The sequence below is a fragment of the Rhipicephalus sanguineus genome, chromosome 1, assembly GCF_013339695.2.
Source record: "Rhipicephalus sanguineus isolate Rsan-2018 chromosome 1, BIME_Rsan_1.4, whole genome shotgun sequence".
NCBI classification, from domain to species: Eukaryota; Metazoa; Arthropoda; class Arachnida; order Ixodida; family Ixodidae; genus Rhipicephalus; species Rhipicephalus sanguineus.
Genome location: NC_051176.1, coordinates 42,959,195 through 42,983,607, shown reverse-complemented (window position 1 = coordinate 42,983,607; position 24,413 = coordinate 42,959,195).

Here is a 24,413-nt window from a genome sequence, read left to right as displayed (position 1 = left end):
TAACATCGATTCCCATGGTACGTAGGATCTTGCGAAATTTTTGTCTTTAATAGGCAATGCAATCCATGAGTCTACCAGTTCACCTGACGCTGATGGCGCATTCACACTTTTGAAGCGAAGAGAAATGTGAAAGCGCCAGAGCGGCCGGAAAACCGTAATCGCGCGCGTCGAAAATATTAACATTTGTTCTGCCTCTCCAGCATGCCGTCGCCGCCGCCACCTTCGCCAGTTCGATTCAAGTTAAGCATACAAAACATGGAAAAGAAATAGCTTTCACTTTTTCAAATCGTTGTTTCGGGAGATACACCAGCAGAAACTACATAAGCGGACACGCCAGCAGCGGCGGCGGATTCACTCGGCTGTACAGAAGCCAGACACGTTGGGGCACGCCGACTCGCTGCTGCTGCACCCTCTTCTACTTCTAGTGTGCTCGTCAATCGTAATGCAAACCAGGTTCTCGAGGAACGCTTCCTTGTGGAGGCTGTGAGTCTTGTCGTGATGCACGGGTAGTTTGCAAGTGCGCCGATGCGAGCCACCGCCGACGCCTTGGCCGCCATGTCGAATTTGCGGCTGCTTGTTAACGTCACGTGATTTAGGCTAGCGCAGCCAAAGTACAGCTTCAGGTGAACGGGAAGGCGATCCGCTTTCGCGTGGCGGAAATATCGGTCTCGCAGCGATTTTTTCACGTCCGGTTCGCCGCGTGGTTTTCAAGCATTAGGCGATGAAGGGAGTGAATTTTTCGGTGGGTTTTGCCGCTTTCGCCCTCTTCGAGGTCAAGCGTGAACGCGCCTTGAGTGTTGCCACGGTCTTCCAGCTCGCAACCTGTATAAAACAAACGTTGTTCAGTTAAACTCCAGAGCTAAACGTGACGCCGCTCTGCAAAAAGGAAAAAAAAAACAAGAATAGAATCACGAATAGAGACTTGAGATTAGTATCGATGTATCTTGTTTACGTGAAAGAAAATCTGCGCCAAGTGCTAAAGAGGCTGCTTGTGTGGCAGTGAAAAGTAAATATAGACATAAATGGAACTCTGTGTGGAGCAGCAACGGCAAAATGTGTGCAAGAGAACACGACAGCTCTGATGCTGTGCACATACCCCAGGAACATGCCCTTTCTATGATTACGTCTGCTGCTTCTTACGCTACTGGAAACAGCCGCGAAGAATCGCCGTAGTGCATGGCGGTTTTCTCTTACCGCGTCCTATTCTGTTTCAACAAAGCTCCAGGATTTTTCATTCTGCACTTGAATTCTTGATCAGTTGCCAGTAAACAAGAAACTATTGCCCTTTTTTAAAAACCTACTCTCATTGAAGTGCGATGTTATTAAGCCAAGAGGAACATCATATCATGACAGCAGCGCTCGAATGTATATTGATGGCTATGCTGATTACGTTTTAAATCGAGCTGATAGGACAGAAGAGGGAATAGCAACCTATGTGGCCTAAGGAAAACCAGAGTGCGTGCGGCGGACCCGGCGGAAGCATGGCTCTAACAAGGCCGTTCTTTCACCTTGCGCAGGGATTTTTTCTGTGCATCGTCGGGAACCAGGCATTCTGTCGGTTTTACTGTGATCCGTCGCCTATTTATCAACTTTCCCTGATTCACGTGTCTTCAACAGCACTAGGACCAAGCATCCCGTGACAAGCATTTGCACGATCGACCACTAGCGACAGATCTGTGACGTCAACTGGCTACGCCGATAGAAAGAGCTTCTTCGGAACTTCACCTTCAGTGATTGCGTGGGGACCCGGCGGAAGCACGCCTCTAACAAGGCAGTTGTCTTAGCTTGTGCAGCTTGGTTACGATGATTATTCCATCCTTGGCGACTGCTGTTTTTTAGTTGTCCTACAGTGCCCACAAAAATTTTTCAAGGAAGTATCTCAGTGGTTCCTTGTTCTTAAAGGGCCCCTCACTACCCCGAGTTCAAAGACGAGGGAGTGGTTTCTCTCTTGCTTTCAATACCCTTCTTACAGACGACATCTCCTCCTCGCCACTTATTTTTTTAAAAGCACGTGTCTGGTGTGAGCACTAAGCGTGAAGCCTATCAGGAGTTAGTGCTCGTCGGCTACACGATCTTATCTCCTCTGGCGCAGTAAGAAACCCACAAAATGAAGTGAAATCTCTTGATCGCGCAGGCTAGTCATGCGAGACAACGATGAACGGGTGGTCGGCTGCATGGTAAAGCAGTGTAGCAGTATAGAGAGTGTACTACAACAGGGGTGTGCTCGGAACGACCGCAACACCAATGTACAAAACGTGAAGTCCAAACACGGTCAAGCCGGTTGTGGAGCTGCGATCAGTAGTCTACGATGTTTCTGTTCAAAATGGTTTTTCTGGTCACGTGCCGTTTTTGTTCCAGTTCCAGTTCTTGTTGGTCACGTGAGGCATTTGTCAGGGCTCTAAACTGTAAAAAACGACGTGCGTGCCAATGATGACGCCATTTTTAATGATCCTGAAACAGAGCTTGCTGTATTTTACTGCTTTGGTTGAGGTTTGAAAAAAATTCTCTATACTGCCATGATCGTTTTTTACCCATTAATCTTAAAAAGGCGGCCACATATACCACTTGGATAAACAGACACATTATTCATTTCCCACGTAGAGCTAAGCGTTTGAAAAACCGATCGCCTTCGCATGCGAAGCATTTCACACGTAGAGCTAAGCGTTTGAAAATCCGATCGCCTTCGCATGCGTAGCATTTCACACGTAGAGCTAAGCGTTTGAAAAACCGATCGCCTTCGCATGCGTAGCATTTCACACGTAGAGCTAAGCGTTTGAAAAACCGATCGCCTTCTTCGCATGCGTAACATGAAATTCAAACAGCGCTCTCTGACGCTTTTGAAAAGGCGAAACACTTTTACCTCAGCACTACCTTGCAGATCTTCGTCAGAGATGATGCGCAGAAGTATTGGACTTATAATAAGAGGGCAAGATGCCAGTACAGAAGATTTCACATAGTAATAAAATACTGGATGATCCGCTGGTTGTTGCTGATAGTTTATGCAGCAAATTTATTGCGTGTTTTCTGCTGCTGCCGAGGCTCGTGCCACTGGTTCCTCGTTCAATCAATTTGATGTTGGTCTTGTGTCTCATCAGGGAGTCTTGAATATGCTACTCCAACAGAAGGCAAATTCATCCCCTGGACCAGAAGGATTACCAACACGTTCCTTCGCCGCTATGCCTACACTCTAAATATTTTCACGCGTAGTAAGCGTGAAACGCGCCCCTCGGCCTCCTAAAATTCGTTTTATGTACCACGTGACTCAAAATACGCGTTGTTTTCCTCCACCCAAGCGTGACGCCGGTCGAGGACACGCACATTCGCTGTATTTTACGCATGATGCGGGATTCCACGCGTGAGAACCGGAAAACTCACGCTGAGGCAAAGTTTGCGACGCCGATCGCGCTTCTCCTCATTACGCGTATATATATCCTGATATAATCGCCAAGACAGCCGTGCGACGTCGCCGTTACTCGCCTCTGATTTGCTGCTGCGATTTGCGCCTGCTTTCATTTATTTTTGTTTTTCACGCGAATGCCTTGAAAGGTGGCGCTTGCTTCGATATATACTTTTGGCGGGAAAACGGGGTTAGAGTCGTTGGAGTCATTGACTTAGCAAGCTCTTTGTGCATCGTCTCTGCCTGCCCTTCGACCGTGTACTGTGCGGAGGGTTCGCTTTGTGATGTTGAAAAGTGGTGAAGTCATGAATAACTTGACATCGATTGACCTGCGTGGTGTGCCGCGCGGTAGATGCAAGAACACCGAATGCGACTGCCCGGAGTTCTCGCGCGACACGGCGCCACTCACTGCGAACTCTGCTATTCCGGCCGGATGGTGTGCATACTGCGGGCACTCGCCTGCAGGGGCGTAGCCAAGGGGGGGGTTGGGGGGGTTCAAACCCCCCCCGAAATTTTTCAGTTTCGCTTGCGTATATAGGCACGCGCACATACAAACGCACGCACGAACATACATAAAGTATGGTTGAACCCCCCACCCCGAAAAAAATTTCTGGCTACGCCCCTGCTCGCCTGCCATTCACGGACGCTTGGAATACCTGGGTAAGCAAATATTTCCAAATGTGTTTGCTCATTATATATTTTACAACTATTTTCACAACAGTGACGTTTCTTCCTATTGACCTCTGAACTTGACATTAGTATCAGGCCAAGTTCTCTGTGTACAGTATGACGGACAGAAACGCAAAAATTTAGGGCTATGTAATTCACGTACTTTCATTTTCAACATCTCCATTTCGTGTCACAGCGGCGTATATTTTGGCTCGAACACTTACATCAGAGCCAACATTAACTTTAGATGCCGGATTCGTAGCGACGTGACGTGGTTACCTTGAGTAATTGCTCATGAAAGTTTTTGTAGTAAAGAAAGTGATGTCGCATTCAGTCCGAGAGTTTCTGTTTCACTCGGGTCGTGTGATCGACCGGGAAGGATGACAAGAAAGAAGGAAGGAGTGTTGCTCTTGGTGCCGTGGCTGTGAGCCGTTTCTCCTTCGCCGTCGGGTATCCACCGGTCCCCGCGTCTAGCGCTCGTTAGCTTTGGCTTGTCGGCGCCAAATTTCGTGGCCGCGTCGCGGTTCGCGGCGGTGGCCATTTTCGGGCCAGGAGACGGAACGCCGGTAAAGGGGCCGCCTGGCGCCTCGCGCGGTGAATAAACAGCGCCTGCTTCCTCCGTCCTCCGCAGAGCGCCTCGAAAATGACCAAAAATATATTGTATGCCGTAAATTCATGTAGTCGATGCGTACATTACGAAGCGTTAAAATTGTGCCATATCCTGCAAAACAAGCGCGTTAAGGCCACAGTAAAATTGTGTGTTTTTGCTGCACATCAAGGCTGAAGTTCGCTTTTTTTATGAGTGCAGAACTCATGAGTCCATAAGTATTATTTGAAGCCGCTATTGCCAAGAGACCGCTCTGGTTACAGGCGAACTATTTATGCCGCAACCTAGCCTTTTATAGTAAGATACGATTGCGTCACCTTCAGGAATTTCAGGCTACTGGGTGAAGTCGCACTTGTGTGCAATTAATAGGGAGTTTTCGAATAGTGGCCCCAAACGTTCGGGACCCCGAAGCCGCCTGCGTGGGCTCGCTTTGGGTCAAGCAGGAGTTATAGAGTTTTCCAATAGGGTATGCGTCGATTTGGGCACTCCCCCTATTCTAGGTCACTGTGGTCTTGGCTGAGAGCCGTCGCTTCGAAGTGAGTGCCGTCATGTTTGTTTGACGCAAAGCTTTTGGGGCAGGCTTTGGGCCTCCCGCTAAATTCGCGAAATAGCGTCCCCAACACAAAACCCGAAGCTGTTTCGGTCTCGCGCATGCGCAGCGGCCTCGACGCTATTTCTTTGGGGCCCCTATTCGAAAACTCCCTAATATTTGCGTTACCGTAACGTAGCATAAACAGTTTACCTTACGGTCCACTACATGGAGCCAGTGCCTCGGCGGTCGGTAATGCTAGCTGTCGCGGCAGCAAGAATGGAGCTCTGTTGCAGTCATGTTGTGATCTTATAGCAAAATTATACGGAATTACAGAAAAGCTGTTTTTGTAAGCGCCTCAGGTAGAGCATACGTGTCAGAACAGTCAATTCGAGCTTGCACCTTTTACTGTAAAAGCCCAAAATTGTCGCCAGTACAAAAATGAAGTGCTTCGTATGGTACTCAGTGGTGTAACTAATAGATGATATTTTGAATGCCGTTTCTGAAATTCGCAGTGAAATGTGGTCAGTATGCGATCCCCAGGTTAACGGTTTTCTTTCTAATGGATGAATATGTCTGAGATACCACGCTGAGTGCACGTGTTCACAGTCGAGTTCAGTTCTACTTCCACAAACACTATAATTGCGGAAGAGTGCTTAGCTCACCCGGCTGCCAACCGACAAGACAGCGGTTCGATTCCCACCGCGGGCACAAATCTTTTTTTTCCCTGCAGCTGTTCCTCTCTATAGATGAACGGTTGCACCACAATGTTCCTTCTTTGGGGCTTACAGTTGCGTCATACTGGATGTCAAACATACGGTTAACCTCTCTGCATTTAGTCTCGAGAAGGACTAACGGTTCTACCAGCGCAGTTCGTTTGTCAAGGCAACAACTTTTGATTGAAAAGCTCGCAAGATCTGTGGAGTGTATGGGGTTCAGAAAGAGGCACTCGTCTTACTTCCGCAATTATATTTATCACTGTGAAATTTATATTTGTTGATCCGTGCAGACAATAGATGAAGAAGGACATTCTGAAAGCGGAATAGATGCACCCCGCGTGAAGGCACTTTTAACGGCATCCTTTATCCTGAGGACCACGTCACCAGTGGCGGTATTACCGGCTTATCTCCTAAACGAAGAAGTGGTAAGACAGTCCTGTACCTTCTTATGTCCCTCTTTATTTCTTCAGATTGCCATATTTCAGAAGATTTTATTGGCGCCCAGTGTAATCTGGAGCACTCACTTTTTTTTTTCATTCGTGCTCAAACAGATTGCCGGTGTACGCACTATACTTGACTTTACGACTTCAAAACCTTTTTGCACTGTTCTTGCTGACCCCCATTGCCGCTATAATTAAATCAACAAAGAGTCACGAAGCTTTGCTGATTGTGCGCTGTATTCTGTGTTCATGAAGTTTCATTCCACGTTTTCTCTTTCAGCTTGCCTTTGAAAGTGAACTGAGATTTTTAAGCACTATCGAGGAGAATGTCAAAAGCCTCAGCAAAATTCTGCCTGCAGTGGCGACAGTGTCATCCTTAGCGGACCCACCGTACACAGAGGTGGATGCGTACTTAAGGCCAAGGCTCGCGAAAATGGCCCTAATTTCAGATGTGAGTAAAATAATTTTTTAAGAGCCGAAGTTTCAGAAGCAATTCATAACGTCATCATTCTTCTGACAATATACTCAGTTTGCAGCAGTGTATCAGAAGATTTAACGCCGCAGTCGCAATGTGAGCTTTGTCGACAAAATCATTTTCGTGAATTTGTAGTTCTGTACCAAGTGAAATTGGACAACGGTTCATTCCATCAGGTACCAATTTAGTTTCTTCTTTTTATCTTTGCCAGGTTTCACCCGCAGACATTATTGACCCGAGCATTGTGTGGGGCGACGTGAAGGAGCTTGTATGCGGCAAAGAGCCCAGCGAAGCCATGAAGCTACAGCCGAACACGTCGCTAGAAAAAGCACTGGTGTTTTGTTTGTGTGTGTACTACGTCAAGGACCTTGCGTATCCGGCCGCTTTTGGTCAGTTGCTTGGCTTCGTTCAAGCAGTCGTTAAACGTGCCGGCATCGACGAAATTCCATGGGCGCAGAAAACGCTACGGGATTTGTTCACGAAGCTACACTTCGTTTGAGTTAAGTACACGTCAAAGTTTATGTGCTGCTTAACCCTTTCGGCCCTGGCGTCGTCAATTGACGACACCGCAGAAAAGTTCCCCTAGCACTTTGAAAATGAAAGCAGAACTGCTCATTCTTGGGGATATACTTCTTCAATGAACCCCGCTGTGATTAACACCGAAGTTGCGACATATTTGCGGAGCTGGGAGCCACAAAGAAGAAAAAGCTTGACTAAAGTCATGGGTGACGGCGAGGCCGGTCAGATGAGGCGGCTAAGCGCCGCTTTCGGGACGTCGTACAGAAGCTGTTTCAAGGGGTATCACACTGAAAAATGAGACGTGGTTCACATTTTGTGTACTCTAGTGAGTAGCAGAAATAAAGAAGCCATTTTCCTAATTTCACGGCCACTGAGCCCTAATGACTTAATTTGATTCCATGCTAATTAATCCATAATTACTTGCACCACTGGCTCAATTTTTCGTTTTTGATCTTCTGAGGTCCTAACTATTAGGAAAACACGCACAAAAAATGTATCAGGCCAAAATAAAAAAATCAGGGCTGAAAGGGTTAAAGAGACATTCAAAATTCATCTAGCGCCTATTTTACAGTTCCTGTGTGTTTTTTTCTTGGATTGCTCTTCCATAAAAAGAAGCGTTTTTGTAAGTTACGGTCAATAAAAGTTTTACTCAAATTGAAATTCTTGTAAATATTTCGTTTTACTTAACCCCTTATCTTTGATTCAAAATGTAAAGTGTCAGACCACTCCGCGCAAAATTCCTCACTCAAATTTCTGGACTACCGTATATATAAGTAATCGCCTCGAAAGAATGCATGCGCATCAGAGGCTTAATTGTAGGATTCGCCGATGCACCTGTGGAAGATGCTTTATGAAATTTTGAGACAATCCAGAACGCCTTCATTCTGCTAACACTACTAAATTCTGAACGGTGTATAACGAAGATCTAACGCCGCAATCGCGATGTGAGGCTTGTCGATCCGTGACGGGACGCCGTCCTAATGCTTAGTTAAGGTGTAAGAGAGGATTTTTACTTACTTGATGCGGGATTCTCCTGCTCTATAAAATGTGTTTCTGAGTGTCAGAAAGTGTTTAAAAATAAATTTGAGAGAAGATAATATTTGTTGTGCTGTATTTGTTGATGCTTGGCGGCTCTTTGGCGGGTATATATGCTGGTTGGCCAGCATTAAATAGCTAATTACAAAAATCAAGTTTCAATTTTCATATTGGGCACGGGAACATTCTATTGGTTCTGCATAACACGAGCTTGCTATAAATACATACCGCACTGCCGATGTTGAGCTGTGCGTATATATGTACCGTTGGGTACAACATGGAAAGAGTAGCCAGTGAAATAATGAAAGCTTGTCTCTTATTTCTAGCCTACTCTCTGTACTATAAACCGAAATCCATATTTATGTTTCAGCCAGCAAGCTCATTTTAACCTCTCGCAGTATCACGTTCTACAGTTTGCACATGTGCAAGATGAAAAGGAAAAATTATTTTTGTAATGCGCTAATTAATGTCGCGCATCAGTATGCATACTCATCAAGAAGCCGCCAAGCCCATACAGCACAACAAATATTATCTTCTTTCAGCTTTCTTTTTGGATGATTTCTGACAGTCACAAAGGCATTTCAAGGAGCGGGAGAACGCCGCATTAAGTAAGTAAAACTCCTCTCTTACACCTTCTCTAAGCGTTAAAAAGTTTGGCAGTCACGGTTGGCAAGCGTGATGCGCTTAGCGTGAAAGGGGACCACGCTTAGTACAAGCGTGCAAAAAATCGCCCCCACTCACGTTTCGCAAGCGTTATGCATCCCGCAAGTCACGCTTAGGAAGCGTGATTTTTTCAGCGGGAAGGCACACCACGCATAGAACAAGCGTGCAAAAACACGCCCCCCTCTCACGCTTGCTACGCGTGAAAATATTTAGAGTGTCGCCCTTAGCAAAGTTTCGTGTATAATTATTTCAGTCTTCTTTAAAGGGGTCATGAACCACTTTTCTAAGTAATGATCTAATGACCTTAGTATCGGAGTTTACTGCCTACCGAATCGATTGCTGCAAAAATTTCTCGAATCCGTCAAGAATCAGCGGAGTTACGGGGGTTTGGCGCGCGCTCTCAGCGCTTTCTCTCTTTTCTCGTGCCGACAAACGCACTGGAAGCTAGACAGGGAGGGATGGCACGGGGTAAGAAGTTACGTCAGCGCGCATCATGAAACGCGATCGCTCTCGCACTGTGATTCGCATGCGCGAGTGCGGCTACCGTGTAGAGTTAGCAGACTGAGGAGTGCGGCGAGGGCAATTGGCGGCACCCCGTGGCAAGAAGCGCATCTCATCCGGCTATCGGCCAATAAGCATGCTATATCTCTGCGACGTCAACGTGCAGACGCCCGCCCACCGACGAGAGTGAGAACCGGCCTCTGTTTGAAAAGAGGGCGCCTGAGGAAACGGCAACTTCGCGCTCCGCTTGTGGAAAGCCTGGCACGGTGATGAAACATGCTTGGAGGCTGGAATGACTTTGTATTTTTGCTCAAATAATGTTTGCACTTAAAGGCAGTTTTCGCGTTTTTTAACAGCCCTGATAGTTTTCTGCTGAGCATTAAATGCATTGCACGTGTGTCACAAAACCGTACCATGCAGTAATTATGCATTGGAAAAGAATGAAAGCCTAAACATGAATTACAAGAACGTGTTCAAGTACAGCACAGTCTGTGGATTACAATAAAGCAAACAGCATAAACAACGGTCTAGCCGTAGTTGTGCTATCTTTCCACAAGCGAAGTGTCAGTCACAAAACACTCTTTTGAGAAAATGGACAACAAAGTTTTGGTTCCAATTGACCCTAGGCTAAAGCGTGCCACGACAATAATAATTGGTGTCCTTGTCAGGAGGCAATCTTTTGCGCCTCTACTTCTTAATTTGGCCTGATTTAGGAAGTTTATTGCGCTCTATCTTTTACCGCAGACGCTTTTGTGCAGCCCCTTGGAACGCAAGTGCAGCAGGCTGCATGTAAACATTGGACATGTTGGACTGCATCGCTACTTCTGCGGCCACGGAAGGTGTTGTCAGGTGGCCTAAATAGTGGTGTATTAGTTTGGTGAAGCTTTGCGATCACTCCTGTCAACGGTGCCGCACGCTCCGCCAATAGGAACGCCGCGTAGATTGCAAGGTTCGGAAGAACGTCCTCCGATTCTTTTGTCGTTTGCGCTTTTTCTATGCCGTGATCAGGGCGGCAACGAAAAGGCAGAACTTTGAGCTTTGAAACAATGCCAAGATGGCAACGGTCGGTGGCAGCCGTTTTAGCGCGATTTTGAGCTTTTTCAGCGGCATCATTTAGAAAATTATCTTTTTGGGAACTTAGAGTGCGTTTACAGTGTAATCGTTTAGATAATGCGTAAATAGGAGACCACATATGCCAAAGCGATTGTTTTCCAAAAATTGATTTTTTGGTTATTATCGCGATTTTATCCCAGGTCCCGCCTTATAAGGGCCCACTACGCCATAATTCTTCCTTCTGCTAATCAGCGAAGGGTCCACTACGCGTCCTTAAGGCAACATCCGAACCAACGAATCTGCTCAATTTGTTGAGGCTTTTGCACGTGATGATGATTTAAAACACCCACTCGTTTCGTAATTGACATGTTTTGACGCGTGGCTCGATTCTACGCCTCGGGAACGTAATATTACATGCGTTAAGGAGACTCCTGCCACTATAGGACATTCATATAGTGTTTCATTCCGAAGCCGTTACAAGCAATATCTTACTCTGTGGTAGAACACTTGCTCGCCACGCAGACGGCCTGTGTTCGATTCTCACTCAAACCGAATATTCTTATTATTATTTTATTTGTATCTCTCTCGATTTATCGGTAACGGACAAGATGATGATTTTTCGCTCGCAACCAACGACAGCGACAACGGAATTTCAGAGAAACAAGTTCAAAAACGCTTTTGCCTTAAAACACACTTTGTTGCTTTCTTCACTTGATGATACCTACTAACGAAACTAATGCGCTCATCTCTCTCGTTATCGTGAATATTCCTCGATGGGGAAATTCTACGAAGAAGAGAAAGACAAAGAAGAGGAGCGGGCCTCAGAGGAAATCATCATCAACATGCACGGCTCGCGCACTACCCTCGATACAGCAGCGTTCTAGAAGGAAGGGTGCGCAGGCCGTCCAGAACGTCTCTTCGAAGGTGTCGTTCACAGTGGTTTCCAGCGAGGATGCGTACCTGGGACCTGAGGAATGTGTTCATGGGCTCCCGTACTTCGATCATCGAAGCTCCTTCACCTTCCACCGTCGAAAGCCTGCCGACTGCAATGGGCGACGGCTACGTCAGCTTCAGCACGCGCACGGAGCAAGAGTTGGAACACAGCGTGGGCGCCTTGTGTCATCTGAGGTTCGTTCCTGCATCGAGTGCCACGAAACGGACTGCCGTCGCAGCGTCGCACAGGCACTGGGCTACCTGGCCTTTGTCGCTGTCCATCAAGGTCACAGCCACTTCGCCCGGCACGATGCTGCGCGCAAGTCCCGCCGATCGGATTCCGAGGGCACAGCTGCTGACCACTGCCGAGCCACAGAGGTTAGTTAGTACAGCGCTAAATAGGCGCAGCCTTCCCGGCACATGGCAGAGTGCATGTACAGGCTGTTTACAAATAAGGGAAAACTTATAGCACGTTGCAATGCGCTTCAAGTTTTCTCCTAAGTGTGAAACAGCCTGTACGTGATAGTGTAGTAGATAGTCACACTTCTGATTAGTGTCTCTGCCTTTACACCTGCGCTCTACATCGCTTTTCGGTCTTTTTCCATGTCCATTGTCAGTCTTAATATTTTTAGGTAGCAAATTACCTCCGAATTAAACTCACGGGAGACCCGCAAAATTTAGGACCTGATGGGACTGTGCCTTCATAATGGCTGTGAGAAGATGCATCTTGAAGGTGAAGCTTTGCCCACCGGGGCGTTATTGCGGTTGCGGTACTCAGCTGCTGACCTCAAAATCGACGGTAAGGTCCCGCCGCGGCAGTAACATTCCGGTGGAGGCGAAATGCTAGTGGCCCGTGTGTGCGATGTCGGTGCACGTTAAAAACACCAGATGGTCGCAATTTCAGGAAACCCCCACTACAACGTGCGTCATAATGATATCGTTGACGTGATATCATGATGATATCGTTGATGTGACTCACAAACATGCCCATCTATTTATAACTTATACGGTTCAAAGTAATCAGGCGTTTTGTGTCACTATTGTCCTCTTATTTTTGCTTTGTATCTGAATTGCCTGTGCCTAAGTCTACAGCCACTTCCTACTGACTAAATCGACCACACAACCCTTAGTGGCAATGCCGAAGCTTTACGAATATACCTAGTTTTAATTAAGGATAACTAGCATGGTAATTCTTTATTACCCCAAATAATTACAAAAGGGACGATTTCGTGGGAAACATCTTTTTTTAATACATCAGTATCTATGGAGCAATGTTTTTCGCCATAGCGATCTTTATGGCGCTATGTAAAATGATAAATGATTCATCTTTAAGCATTGGATTTCGCAGTTTCTTTATTGGACATACGGGAAGAAAAATCCTTGAACAGACGTCGTCGCTGGAGCCACCGTTTCCACAAGCGTCGTCGTCCAAACGTCGGCTCCAGCGACAACCCCTATTCAAGGATTCATGATCTCTTCAAGCCTGCATGTTTCCGAACGCCTCTCATGTATTGATTTCGTTTAGAAATTTACAGACGACTCTTATTAGGTAATCAAATATAGCAGTTGAGTTTAGTAAAATATATATTTATTGATGACGTGCATCGGTGTAGCATGGCTGTAGTTACACGGCAATACATACCAACTTTATTAAACCCGGTGGGATATATTACAGAGCTCATTTAGAAAGGGCATATATTTCTTTGCGAACTGCTTTACGATTTGAAGCGTCGTGTCGTCGTCCCTCTTTGTGCGAGTACCCATGCTTTCCCTCGTGGAAGCCCATTTAAGGAAGAATTTGACGTGGCGAATCATTCGTAGCTAGACGAAGAGATGATGTTATCGTCATGCTTATTTTAATGACTGAGGAAGAAGTCAGGAAAAAAACGATATAATCTCCTGTTGATCTTACATCCGCAATCAGTGCAACAGCGGATCACGGGGCCGGCGTTTGCTGGCAAGCCATTTTTTCCCCGAAAGCGATATTTGGGCGACCACGCCGCCATCGGAAAAATCGTCGAACAAAAACGGCACATAAATTAAGTCATCTGCGAGACTGCAAGTGGTTGTATATCTAGCTAGTTCTAGAATTTTGGCTGCCTCCAGTTTTATAACCTCGACTACTTTGAGTATAAACTCTGTGGTAACGCTCTCCCGATTTGCTCCTATGAATCGCAAGTGGTTTAAGGGTGCCATCAGCGCAACTGCCCTTTTTCACGGCGGAATGCCATGTGCTTTGTCTGTATCAGGGCCATAGCAGCCGGAAAGACGTCCTCACCACGACCACGCCTATGTCACTTCGTCGAAACGGGAGCGAAAGATCCATTGCAGCGGCACCCAAGGGAAGGGCCACGTGTGCTTCCGCCGCGCAGAGTAGCTCGGAGGAAGTCGCCACCACTTCCGAGGAACTCGACGCGCCACCTCGCAAGGTACCCATACTTGAGCAAATAGTCATTTTGTTGCACGATGGAGTGCAATGTGAGAGAGACCACGTGAAATAAAATGTGTGAAACCGCGTCGGCTCGTACGAAACATCAGCTAGCGAGACGCAGATAGCAGCAAAAACAGCTGAGCACGTTGGTAAGGTGTAACTAAAAAATACCATAGCAGCTAGGCTCGTATTGAACTCGTGAGTGGTTTTGGCTATTTCAATTTACTGTAGCGAGGCAACTCTCGAGATAATCGAAGCACTGCCACGGGAACGTGTGCGGATTGCATCAACCGAAGCCTTCTTTGGCAATATCAGAAAACTAATCCCATTATTTGGTCAGCGCGTGTACCATTCCCACTCGATATTACAATGAGTTGCTCTCGATGCTCTTTTCTTATTTGATTACGTATGCCTTTGATATTTCTCAAGAAAACTGCTGGTTTTCTTTAAGTCTTTGTCAAACAAGAAACGAGCCCTGAAAATTATCTTTCGTTCATTTGATATTTTTTAAAATTTTATTGTTTTCGCGCATGAAATATTCGTACCTATTTCGTAAGAAAAGAGACTCCGAAACATGCACATCCATTTTATAACTTATCATCCTGCGTTTGTGTCACTGTCGTGGTTTTTTTTTTTTGTATCTGAATTTCCTGCGCCTTAGTCTGCAGCCACTTCCGACAGACTAAATCGACGACACATCCCTTAGTGGCAAGGCCATAGCTTTACGAATATATCTAGTGGTAATTAAGGGTAACTTGCATGGTAATCCTTTAATTAGCCCAAATAATTTCAAAAGCTACGATTTCATGGAAAACATCGCATAATTTTGCTTTTTTTGAAACATCAATATTCATGGAACAATGTTTTTGCCATAGCGCTCTTTATGGTGCTATGTAAAATGAGAAATGATTCATTTTCAAGCATTAACTTTCGTACTTTCTTGATTGCACTTACGGGATGAAAAATCCTTGAACATAGGTAGTCGCTGGAACCAGCGTTTCTACAAGCGCCCTCGTCCAACTTCGGCTCCAGCGACGCCCCCTATTCAATGATTTCTGATCTCTTCAATCCTACGTCTACTTCTCAACTTCTGTCATGTACTCATTGCATTTAGAAATTTTCGGCCTCCCCTTATTAAGTACTCAAAGATAGCAGTTGAGGTTAACAAAACATATATTTATCGATGATGATCATTGGTGTAGCATGACTAGGTATACGGCAATACATACCAACTTTATTAAGGCCAGTAGGATATATTACACAGCTCATTTAAAATGAGCAGATATTTGTGAAGTGATTTACAATTTGAAGAGCAGCCGGTAGTTTCCCTCGATGGAAACCGCTTTCAAGGAAGAATTTGACGTGACGAATCGCTCGTAGCTAGACGAAGAGATGATGTTATGATTATCCTTACTTTAGTTGCTTAGGAAGTAGTCAGGAAAAAAGCGATTTAGTTTTGTATGTTCTTACAGCCGCAATCAGGTACAACAGTGGATCACGGGGCGGACGTTAGCTGGCAAGCTTTTTTTAGGTGAAAGCGTTATTTGGCCCTTTTTGCGACCGAGTCCGCCATCGGAAAATCGTCGCACAAAAACGGCACAAAAATGAAGTCATCTTCGAGACTGTGCATGTGGTTGTTTCGAGCCAAACGCTCGGTTTTCATACCTTCAAAAACCGAACGAAGCTCAGCGAGGAGTAATGCTACCGCATTTCGATATCACAACTTTCTTAGGTGGCCTGCTGGTTTATGCATTAGCTAACACAACATGAGTTTTAAATAGATTCAAGATTACGTGCACCAATAAAGCGACTCCAGCGTCTTTATATAGGATTCAGTTTCTGTGCCAATGCAGGAGGCCGCCGGAGCTCTTATATTTTATTTCCAACATGTACATTGCAGTCTGAACGTTAGAAAAATATAGTGGCTCTATTCGCTTAAAGAGCCAAGTTCACGTCATCTGAGAATAACCCACGACTTTGCTACAGGCAATATGTTCGCGCCTGCCCCTACCGCGCCTGCTCCGCCCAAATACTTTAATGTATATTGCAGATGAAATTTTGCTCCTCAATGCCGACGATGCTTGGCTATATATAGGCCGTCGTCATCGGCATTCAGAAAACAAAATTTAGATTAGTCTCTTATAGATGAGAACATTTCCTTTGGGCTTGAATTAGCCTTGTAAAAGAAGTCTAAATCACAGCGAATGAACCATATAGGAAGATTTTCGACGACATTAACACCACCCTTGTGCTTCCGTCGGTGCCGTCCTTTCATGGGCTTAATGGCAATGGACTGGACTTGTAGAAGCGAGTGGTCCTTCTGAGAACAGGCAGACCATTCTGGACTGTCGGCAGCATTTTTCTTGTTCTTGGCATCTATTGAAGGCCTTCAAAAATGCTTCAGCACTTCTTCTTCTTAAGTCGTTTTATGTCGGGCTGCTTTGGTCATTTCTTCTTTTTCAAGGAATAGGTGGGAACTCAATATCTTCATTTCAGTTGCCTTCTATTTCAAATATACCGTCTTAAAGCGAAAGAAGGACATGATACTGAAGCGCAAATCTCTAAAAGAAACACTAAGAGGCAGAAAAAAATAGGAAAGTCGGCCTCTTACTTTCTTATACTCGAGTCTTGCCCTACAACATCATGACCATCAGTAAGTACCAACTCGCCCAAGGAAAAACTAATTGCGGAACGAAAACTCGATAGGAAGGCAATTAGGACAGAAATGAAACAGATTGGATGCAGCGACGTTGGTTGTTTCGGTCACGATCATTGACGCAGCGCTGGTTCAATAAATTTGGCTCAGTTTGATTCAAATACATGCAGGATTTGGCTCATTTTTTATTCAAAGCAGCTTTTTTGAGTTCACGTGACGATAATGAAGTGCCCTATTTGATTATAATTTTTTTAAATGTGAAATATACTGAGGCGCGCTTTACGCTCAAGTGAAAGATAGCCCAAATTAGGTTTGTGGATTTGGTTCCATTAGAAAAGAATCACCACGTGTCTAGAAACTGCGCAATAATGGAACCGGCGCAGTTGTAAATATATTGCGAGCAAAGTCATGTCGTCTCCTTCAAGTTATAAAGAAGCGTTAATATTATTCAAATAAGGAAATCAACCACACAACAAAGCATGATACTGCTGATAAAGCTTTGAAGATTTCCTATGGTTTTGTGAAACCTTTTTGTTGTTGTTAGACTCACCAGACAAGAAAAAATAGGAAAGCATGTTTCACAGAAAATTTTTACTGGACAAGCACCCTTCTTTCTTATTTAAGTCCTGCTACACGCAGCCTCCTAATAAATGGCATCGTTTGTGGCAATTTCAGACTAGGGGAAGCCATTGGGAGAGATTGGCTCGCTGCTCTCTGCCCGAGATGTGCAGTGGAGAACCGGAACAAAGGTATTTGCCTCAGGCCTGTTTTCTCTTGTGCCTTCTGAATCTAATAACTCGAAGATAGTGCAGAGAGCAGGTCATTCGTGCACATTTAGAGAAATAACGTTTAATTAAGGAAGTTGATTTCACATTTCGTGTAGCTAAGAATGGGAGGATGCGTGGTAATATTAAATCCAATAACATTTATTACCGGGACACGTCTTCACACTTTTGTGTAGCTCGTCCACACGCTCACACTGCGAAGCTGTACACACGCTTAGTTGCACTGCTTATGACAGCCTGGCAGAGTACCATTTCCCTAAACTATTTATTTACGGCTCTCTATCACTTTCGCCAAATGTGTACATGGGCGGCCTCAGTTTTGCCTATATGCCACACTCGAGGCCAGGTAGTTGTCGATAGTTAAGTCTGATAAGGCAAATCGCACCCGGCTGTCGGCAATTTTCCGCAAATTCCTGAACTATATGAAATAAGCGTGCCATAGAACACTAAAATGCATTTCCTACTACGACTTTATTGCTAAGAAAAAAACACCAAGAAACTCGCTTTCAACAAGTGCTCTGTATCTCATATCTGAGGGGAAGGGGAATTCGTAATCTCACTTGTATACCTCGCATCTTTGGGTCCGTTATATTTATCTGTAAGTGTCACATAGTTCGGCTCTAACAACTGTGTCGACTATTCTGACCGCATTCTTCCGAGCTACCTGTTGCCGCGAACTCCTTTTAAAAAACGAAGCTGCCGTCTTGAAGGACCACCGATATACGCAGATTCATCAATAGCCGATGGTGTTGCTTGCTGGAAGGATACCGTGCTTTTCAGAGTAGGGAAGCATTTCTGTATGCGGCAGTTGCGTACTTTTAGTAATTTATCGCAGGATTGCTCCGTAATAGGGTTCACCGAAGTTGCTTCGCCAAAGCAGCTGTTAATATTTCTGAAAATATTGGACAGGTTTTATTTGTTGATTGAGGTAGAAGAGCTAGGGCAGTGGCGTCAAATCTGTTTCGTCTCCTACTCGAATTTGTGCGAAAGTAGCCTAGTTTTAACCACAAGCAATTCATGTATTTATAACAAAATATAGCGTCGCTTACTGATGAGTGCTAAGTAGGCGCAATACGCTATTCAGCCTCATTACTTTGCTCATCAATTTGCCGTGCATTCCGGCCATATACTTCAAGTATGAAATCATCCACCTTGCGCGAATGCTTTTCTTCTCCCGGCCGTTGCTACATCGGGGAATACCTCATATAACAGGGTACTTCACGTGCCTCGAACCAAGTATTGTTAAAAGTGGCGACACAATCAAGCCTAGAACATGTGGCTTGCTGTCAAGGGTCGCTATTTAGTGTATATGTATATTGCACATAATTAGTTATTTAGCTAAGGTCGATGAAGCAAAAGTTTTAATAATCACTTCATAACTGATTTCGTTTCGTTAAATTGTAGCGAGCATTCCAATATGGCCCATCAAAATTTTCGGATCGGTTGTTTTGGAAATAAAACCAAGTGACGGCGCTCGTACACTACCGTACTGCAGCGCTCTCAAGCGTGCTTCGAGCGAAGCAACCGGCGCACGGACCGTTGCGAAATTTCAAAGTATACTTACACAGGTGGAGAAGGCAGGAAAATGACGGCTGCCTAGCAATCCCAACGATGACGTCTTCCTCCTCCACGTAACTACAGCTACGCTCTGGCGGCTGTTGCCTGTCACCATTGAATGAGGTCATGTACATTAGTGTTTTACCCAGTGAAATCGCAACTACGAAACTGACCTTTGCCGTGGTCCATTGTTCGTTAATCTGCAGCCCTGCGGGATCTTTTCCTGAATACCTGATGTCACGAGTCCTTCATTTCAATTCGGTCGTTTTAGTGATGTGTGTCGCTTCTGTTGCATTGTTTCTAAGGCTATGCTCAAGTGATCCAGCCTAGTCTAGGCGCAGGCCAGGCTGCCGGCTGATTAATGCAAAGGAGAATATTGGTCACTGTTGTCCAAAATTTAAGAATCTTCGTACTCGGGTTTGCCGTACTTTGTTAAGCCTCGCCACGGTGGTCTAGTGGTTATGACACTCGACTGCTGACCCGAAGGTGGCGGGATCGAATCCCGGCCGCGGCGGCTGCGTTTTCGATGGAGGCGAAAATGTTTCAGGCCCGTGTACTTAGAATTTGGTGCATGTTAAAGAACCCCAAGTGGTCGAAATTTCCGGAGACCTCCACTACGGCGTCTCTCGTAATCATATAGTGGTTTTGGGACGTTAAACCCCAGAAATTATTATTACTTTGTTGTACATCGTGGGAGAGTCTATATTCAGATGACGCATGCGTTTGGCAACTGAAGTAACTCACTTTAGGTGAAGCTGGATGGGCATGACATTCGTTTTTGCACCCCTTCCTCGCAGCCTGCGCCGTTGTGACACTGTCCATCTGGGCGAACGGGCAGCGGTCAGCAGCACTGGTTGTCCTTCAACTTCAGCGTGACCCGGAGATGTGGAAGCACGCGACCGCTGAAATCGGCGCCTGTCCTATGGATCAACGCTTTTCGGAACGCTGCAACCGTTCCTGGAAGTGTGCCGTTTGCGCGTGCAGCGTCCTTTAGCACAAGCCCCCAAGTCCTTAGGAGCGGGCTTAAAGACTGTGCCTCGATCACCAGCCGGTGATCGAGGCACAGTGTTCGGCCGGAAACTGGGGGCGAAATACGGCGACCGCATTTCCCCAGCATAACAATATCTTAGATTTTATTTATTTTATGTGTGCGTATTAAACAAAATGTTATGATTTGCTAAACCTGTCTCCCTGTCTGGTTTCCATGTTGTCACTATTTGCTTAGAGTAGACGAAAAATGCTTGAGCAAGGCTCATCACTAGAGCCAACGTTTCGACAAGTGGTCTCGTCTTATTCCAGGCACCAACTGCTTACCTTAGCCCGTGTATGGGTATGTCCTTCGTACACTCTCCCCAATGAGAAGCGTGGAGGAGGACAGGCCAAAGGCGAAAACAGGAAGGGGTGATGAGAAGATAAGCGATCAGAAAATATAGGAGAGGATATTGGAATAAGCGTCGAATTGGGTGTGTAAAGGGAAAACATTCAAATAAAAGAACGAAAAAGGGAGTAGGGGCTGGAAGACACTCTATGTGTGTCGTGGTTTTGTTCGCGTCGAAAGGGTAGAAGGTGCGAGGTTTTCAAAAACGGTTAGAAATTCTTGGATCAAAGGCTTAAGTTTCACTTCCTTTGCAATAACGGTAATTCGGGCTAGTCAATTCAGGTCGCTGCTTGTGTTTGTGTAGCTATCATGTAGGATAGATCCAAGAGCTCCCTTTGGAACGTTTATACCAATCGGCGGGAGTGGTTTAAACATTTCCAACGAAATTCTATAGATGGACGTGATGATCCGGTGCTTTTAAAGGCCAACTCCGGCGATTTTTTGGCCATGTCAAAGTAATGGTACTTTTATGTTCCTGAGACGCTCCTGTTACGGGCCCGATAGCAGAAATGCTCAGCAAATTGGAGAATAATTTTAAATAAGCAAAAAAGCGCAACACCGAAACCGAAACCCAACCGAATGTACTGTCTGCGTATGACGTAGACGTTGTTACGAACGAACCGGAAGTCGTGCAAGGCATGCCGGTCACGCCGGCGCGGAGTATGAAAACTGTGACAAGCCGGGACGACCAGCGAAGTGCCGGCCAAACCAATGCTGTCTGTCGCCTTGCGCACAGCAGACGCTCGCTGTAGCGGCCTAAGCGCCGAAGTTAGCGGTGCCCTCGGCTGCGTCGCTTCCGCCGCCTTGCCAACACTGACGTCACAGACGCAATGTTGCCAATAATTGTGGGAAGCCAGGAGGGCGTTTGCAGACAATCTTTAAAATTCATTTGCAAACAATCTGCGCATGTCTCAAGCCTGTAGTTTGGCATAAATGACGGAAACGTGCAAAGGAACGTACCCAGCGAATTTCACTGAGATCCATCGACCTCGAAAAATCGCCGGAGTTGGCCTTTAACTCCAGACCATTTAAAGGTGTTTACACATAGGATGCCATATTGAAATAAGCGACGAATTGGGTGTGTCAAGGGACAACATTTTTTGTCGTGGTTTTGTTCGCGTCGAAAGGGTAGAAGAGCGGAGGTTTTCCGCTGCACTGTGACCGTCACAAGTGAGTAATAGGTTACAATGATAATTTCACGGTGATCACAAACGGTTAGAACTTCTTCGATCAAAGGTTTTAATTTCACTATTTTTCTTTGTGCAGCTACCATGCAGGATAGATCCATGAGCTCCTTTGGAAGGTTGGAGTGGATTGGCTGGAGTGGATTAAACTTGCGAATGAAATTCTATAGATTGACGTGATGCTCCTATGCTTTAACTACAACGACCATTTAAATGTGTTTCGGAGCCTTAAATTTAAGACAAGAAAGAAATTATATTGAGGGAGGAATTCCAAGTTTCTATAACGTCAATAGGGGACCCTTGGTTCTTCGGGAAACTCTTTTCTTAAGCATTTGTTGCTTGAAAATATTTGATTATTACCTAAGAAGGCACTTGAACAATTCGTTATAAAGGTAAGCGGCTGGTTGGGCTGCACTTTTCGGTCTGTTCTAGCTGGGGATACTAACGCGTTTGGTCTACAGGCTTCGTTATAGGCCTCGTTTAGCGCGTCGTGCGGCTAATTTCTTTCAACAATTTACCTTTGGAATGCTCAAAGTAGAGGGCGTAGTCACTGTTGTCGCTACAGATCCTTCTTTTATGCCTAGAGTATCAAGCTATTGTTGGCTGCTCGCGACGTGTGGTCGCTATAGTAGAGAAAGCAGCAGAACACGAGAGGCGGCTCAGAGATTCATACTAGTACTCACGATATTCTAACCTGGAAATCCACTGCGTTGTGAAGAAAGAAAATGAGGGTCTTTCTACTATTACCTACAATGCATTTCTGCATTGTAGGTAATACAAGGCACTTTAGATCTATCTATCTATCTATCTATCTATCTATCTATCTATCTATCTATCTATCTATCTATCTATCTATCTATCTATCTATCTATCTATCTAGACGCATAAGTCTGGGCGCCTGGTCGTCTCCATAACTTGCAATATTCCAAAATTGGCACAGCAGAGAGCGCAAGGTGAACCTGATTGACTGGTCATGACATACAAAACGCAAAACGCCTGTGGCGTACGTCATGAAACCCTTTCCCCCCAGTCACGTGTGTCACATACCCGCATAGCACAGTTCATGTTATGCGGTTATGTGCCACAGGTGATTCACAGTCTCAATCAACACAGTAACCACGAACACACAAGATAGAAACGCAAGGCAAGTGAGGGATCTGAAGACAGAACTGCCCTAGAAGGCGCTCGACTTCGTCCACTCGTCCACGTAGTCCGCTAGAAGGACGCAGTGTTTCTCTTTATTTCTTATGAGGCTGGGCGATGGCCTCATGCTGATCGACTATCACGTCAGATTGATGGAGAGCCCTTTGTGGCAAGCGAAGTTTAGCGCCGCTAAGTGCCCTGACGGCATGCGGCTATACTATACAGCAATGCGGATATCGACCGCTAGTACGCACGTTGCCTCGACACTGCGGACGTGTTATGCCATCCGGCATGCGTTAACCTAAGTGGCTTTAAGAAACTTGTAGGTACACCGGGATGCCCTGACCAAGGTGGCCAAGATGAACGCAAGCGAGATGGGTGTCCATTCGGCCTTAATTTGCCTGATTATCGGCAAGCCGTACAAGGTCACGGCCAACATCGACGTAACCGACAGCCTGGTTAATGGAACATGGCCACCTTATGATGCATCGAGCGTGACAAATACGGCAACCTCGTGCGGCTGTGGCTTGAATTTCCAACGTCCGCACTAGGTATTGTCGTCCCAGCCAGCACGAAGCACATCAGTACCGCACACCCCTCAAGAGAATTGAAATGGGTGCCCGTGGTAATGCGAACCACGACAACCACGAGTATACCCAGAAAAAAAAAACACAACTTCCCCTTGAGCAAGCAATTGCCATACCTATAGTATATAAGTCACAAAGGGCCACATGCGCTAAGTTAGTGTACGGATACGATAAGCACCAACCACTCAAGTTGCTATACGTAAACCCTACCAAGGGCTACAATCATCGACGGCCTATAAAAAGGTGACTTCAGGTTCCTACATGTCGCCGGCTCTATCGGCAGGCAGTCTGTCAACGACATGACCCGGCTAACACACAGGCCTCTATACATTGCCTTGGACCGGGCTACCACCTTCATTCGATGCAACAACCACAACAATCACCTCACGCTTGCCGCTCTCAACGTACACTCTCTGTACGCGCACGTGCATGACCTCGTAACAGACGCTGTCCCTCACAGAAACTGGCGTGTTAGCACTTTCTGAAATCTGGAGCGATGAGCCGACGGTATCGTCCACAGCAAGCGCCTTGGTTGCAGGTGTGGAGGTATGGGCACATATAAAAAAACTCGCAACTTCAACGTAGGCTGCATCCCGCTGCGCTGGCTGCCAAGCACAGAGCACATACACACAATGAGCGGAATCGGCGAGGTCTGCGTTGAGCGCATCAATAACAATTAAAGAGACATTCCGCTCACCGCCATCTACCTGAGAACTCTCAAGAGCCCCTTCCACACATGCACACGTGTTCCTGAGAATGTGCATGCTTATGCATCATAACAGAGAATTATAAGGCACTACACGTCAGCTTACCGAGTGGGGTGTTAATAATACCCATGTTGCTGTTGGCATCGTTACGCAACTGTAAACAGCTGGTTTTATTACACGCGTGCCACTCTTCAGGATATGTGTGTGGCGTATAACCATTTACACATATCTTTAGCGCCCTTCGTAATGTTTCGCTCAATGTAAAAAATTACGCCACAGTCACCAGCGGCCGCATGCTTCACTTAACATCGATTCCCATGGTACGTGGCATCTGCCGAATTTTCGTCTCTAATAGGCAATGCAATCCATGAGTCTATCAGTTCATCTGACGTTGAGTGTCGCCGTGGAATTCCACCTCGCACCTGGATAAACAAACAGTGTTCAG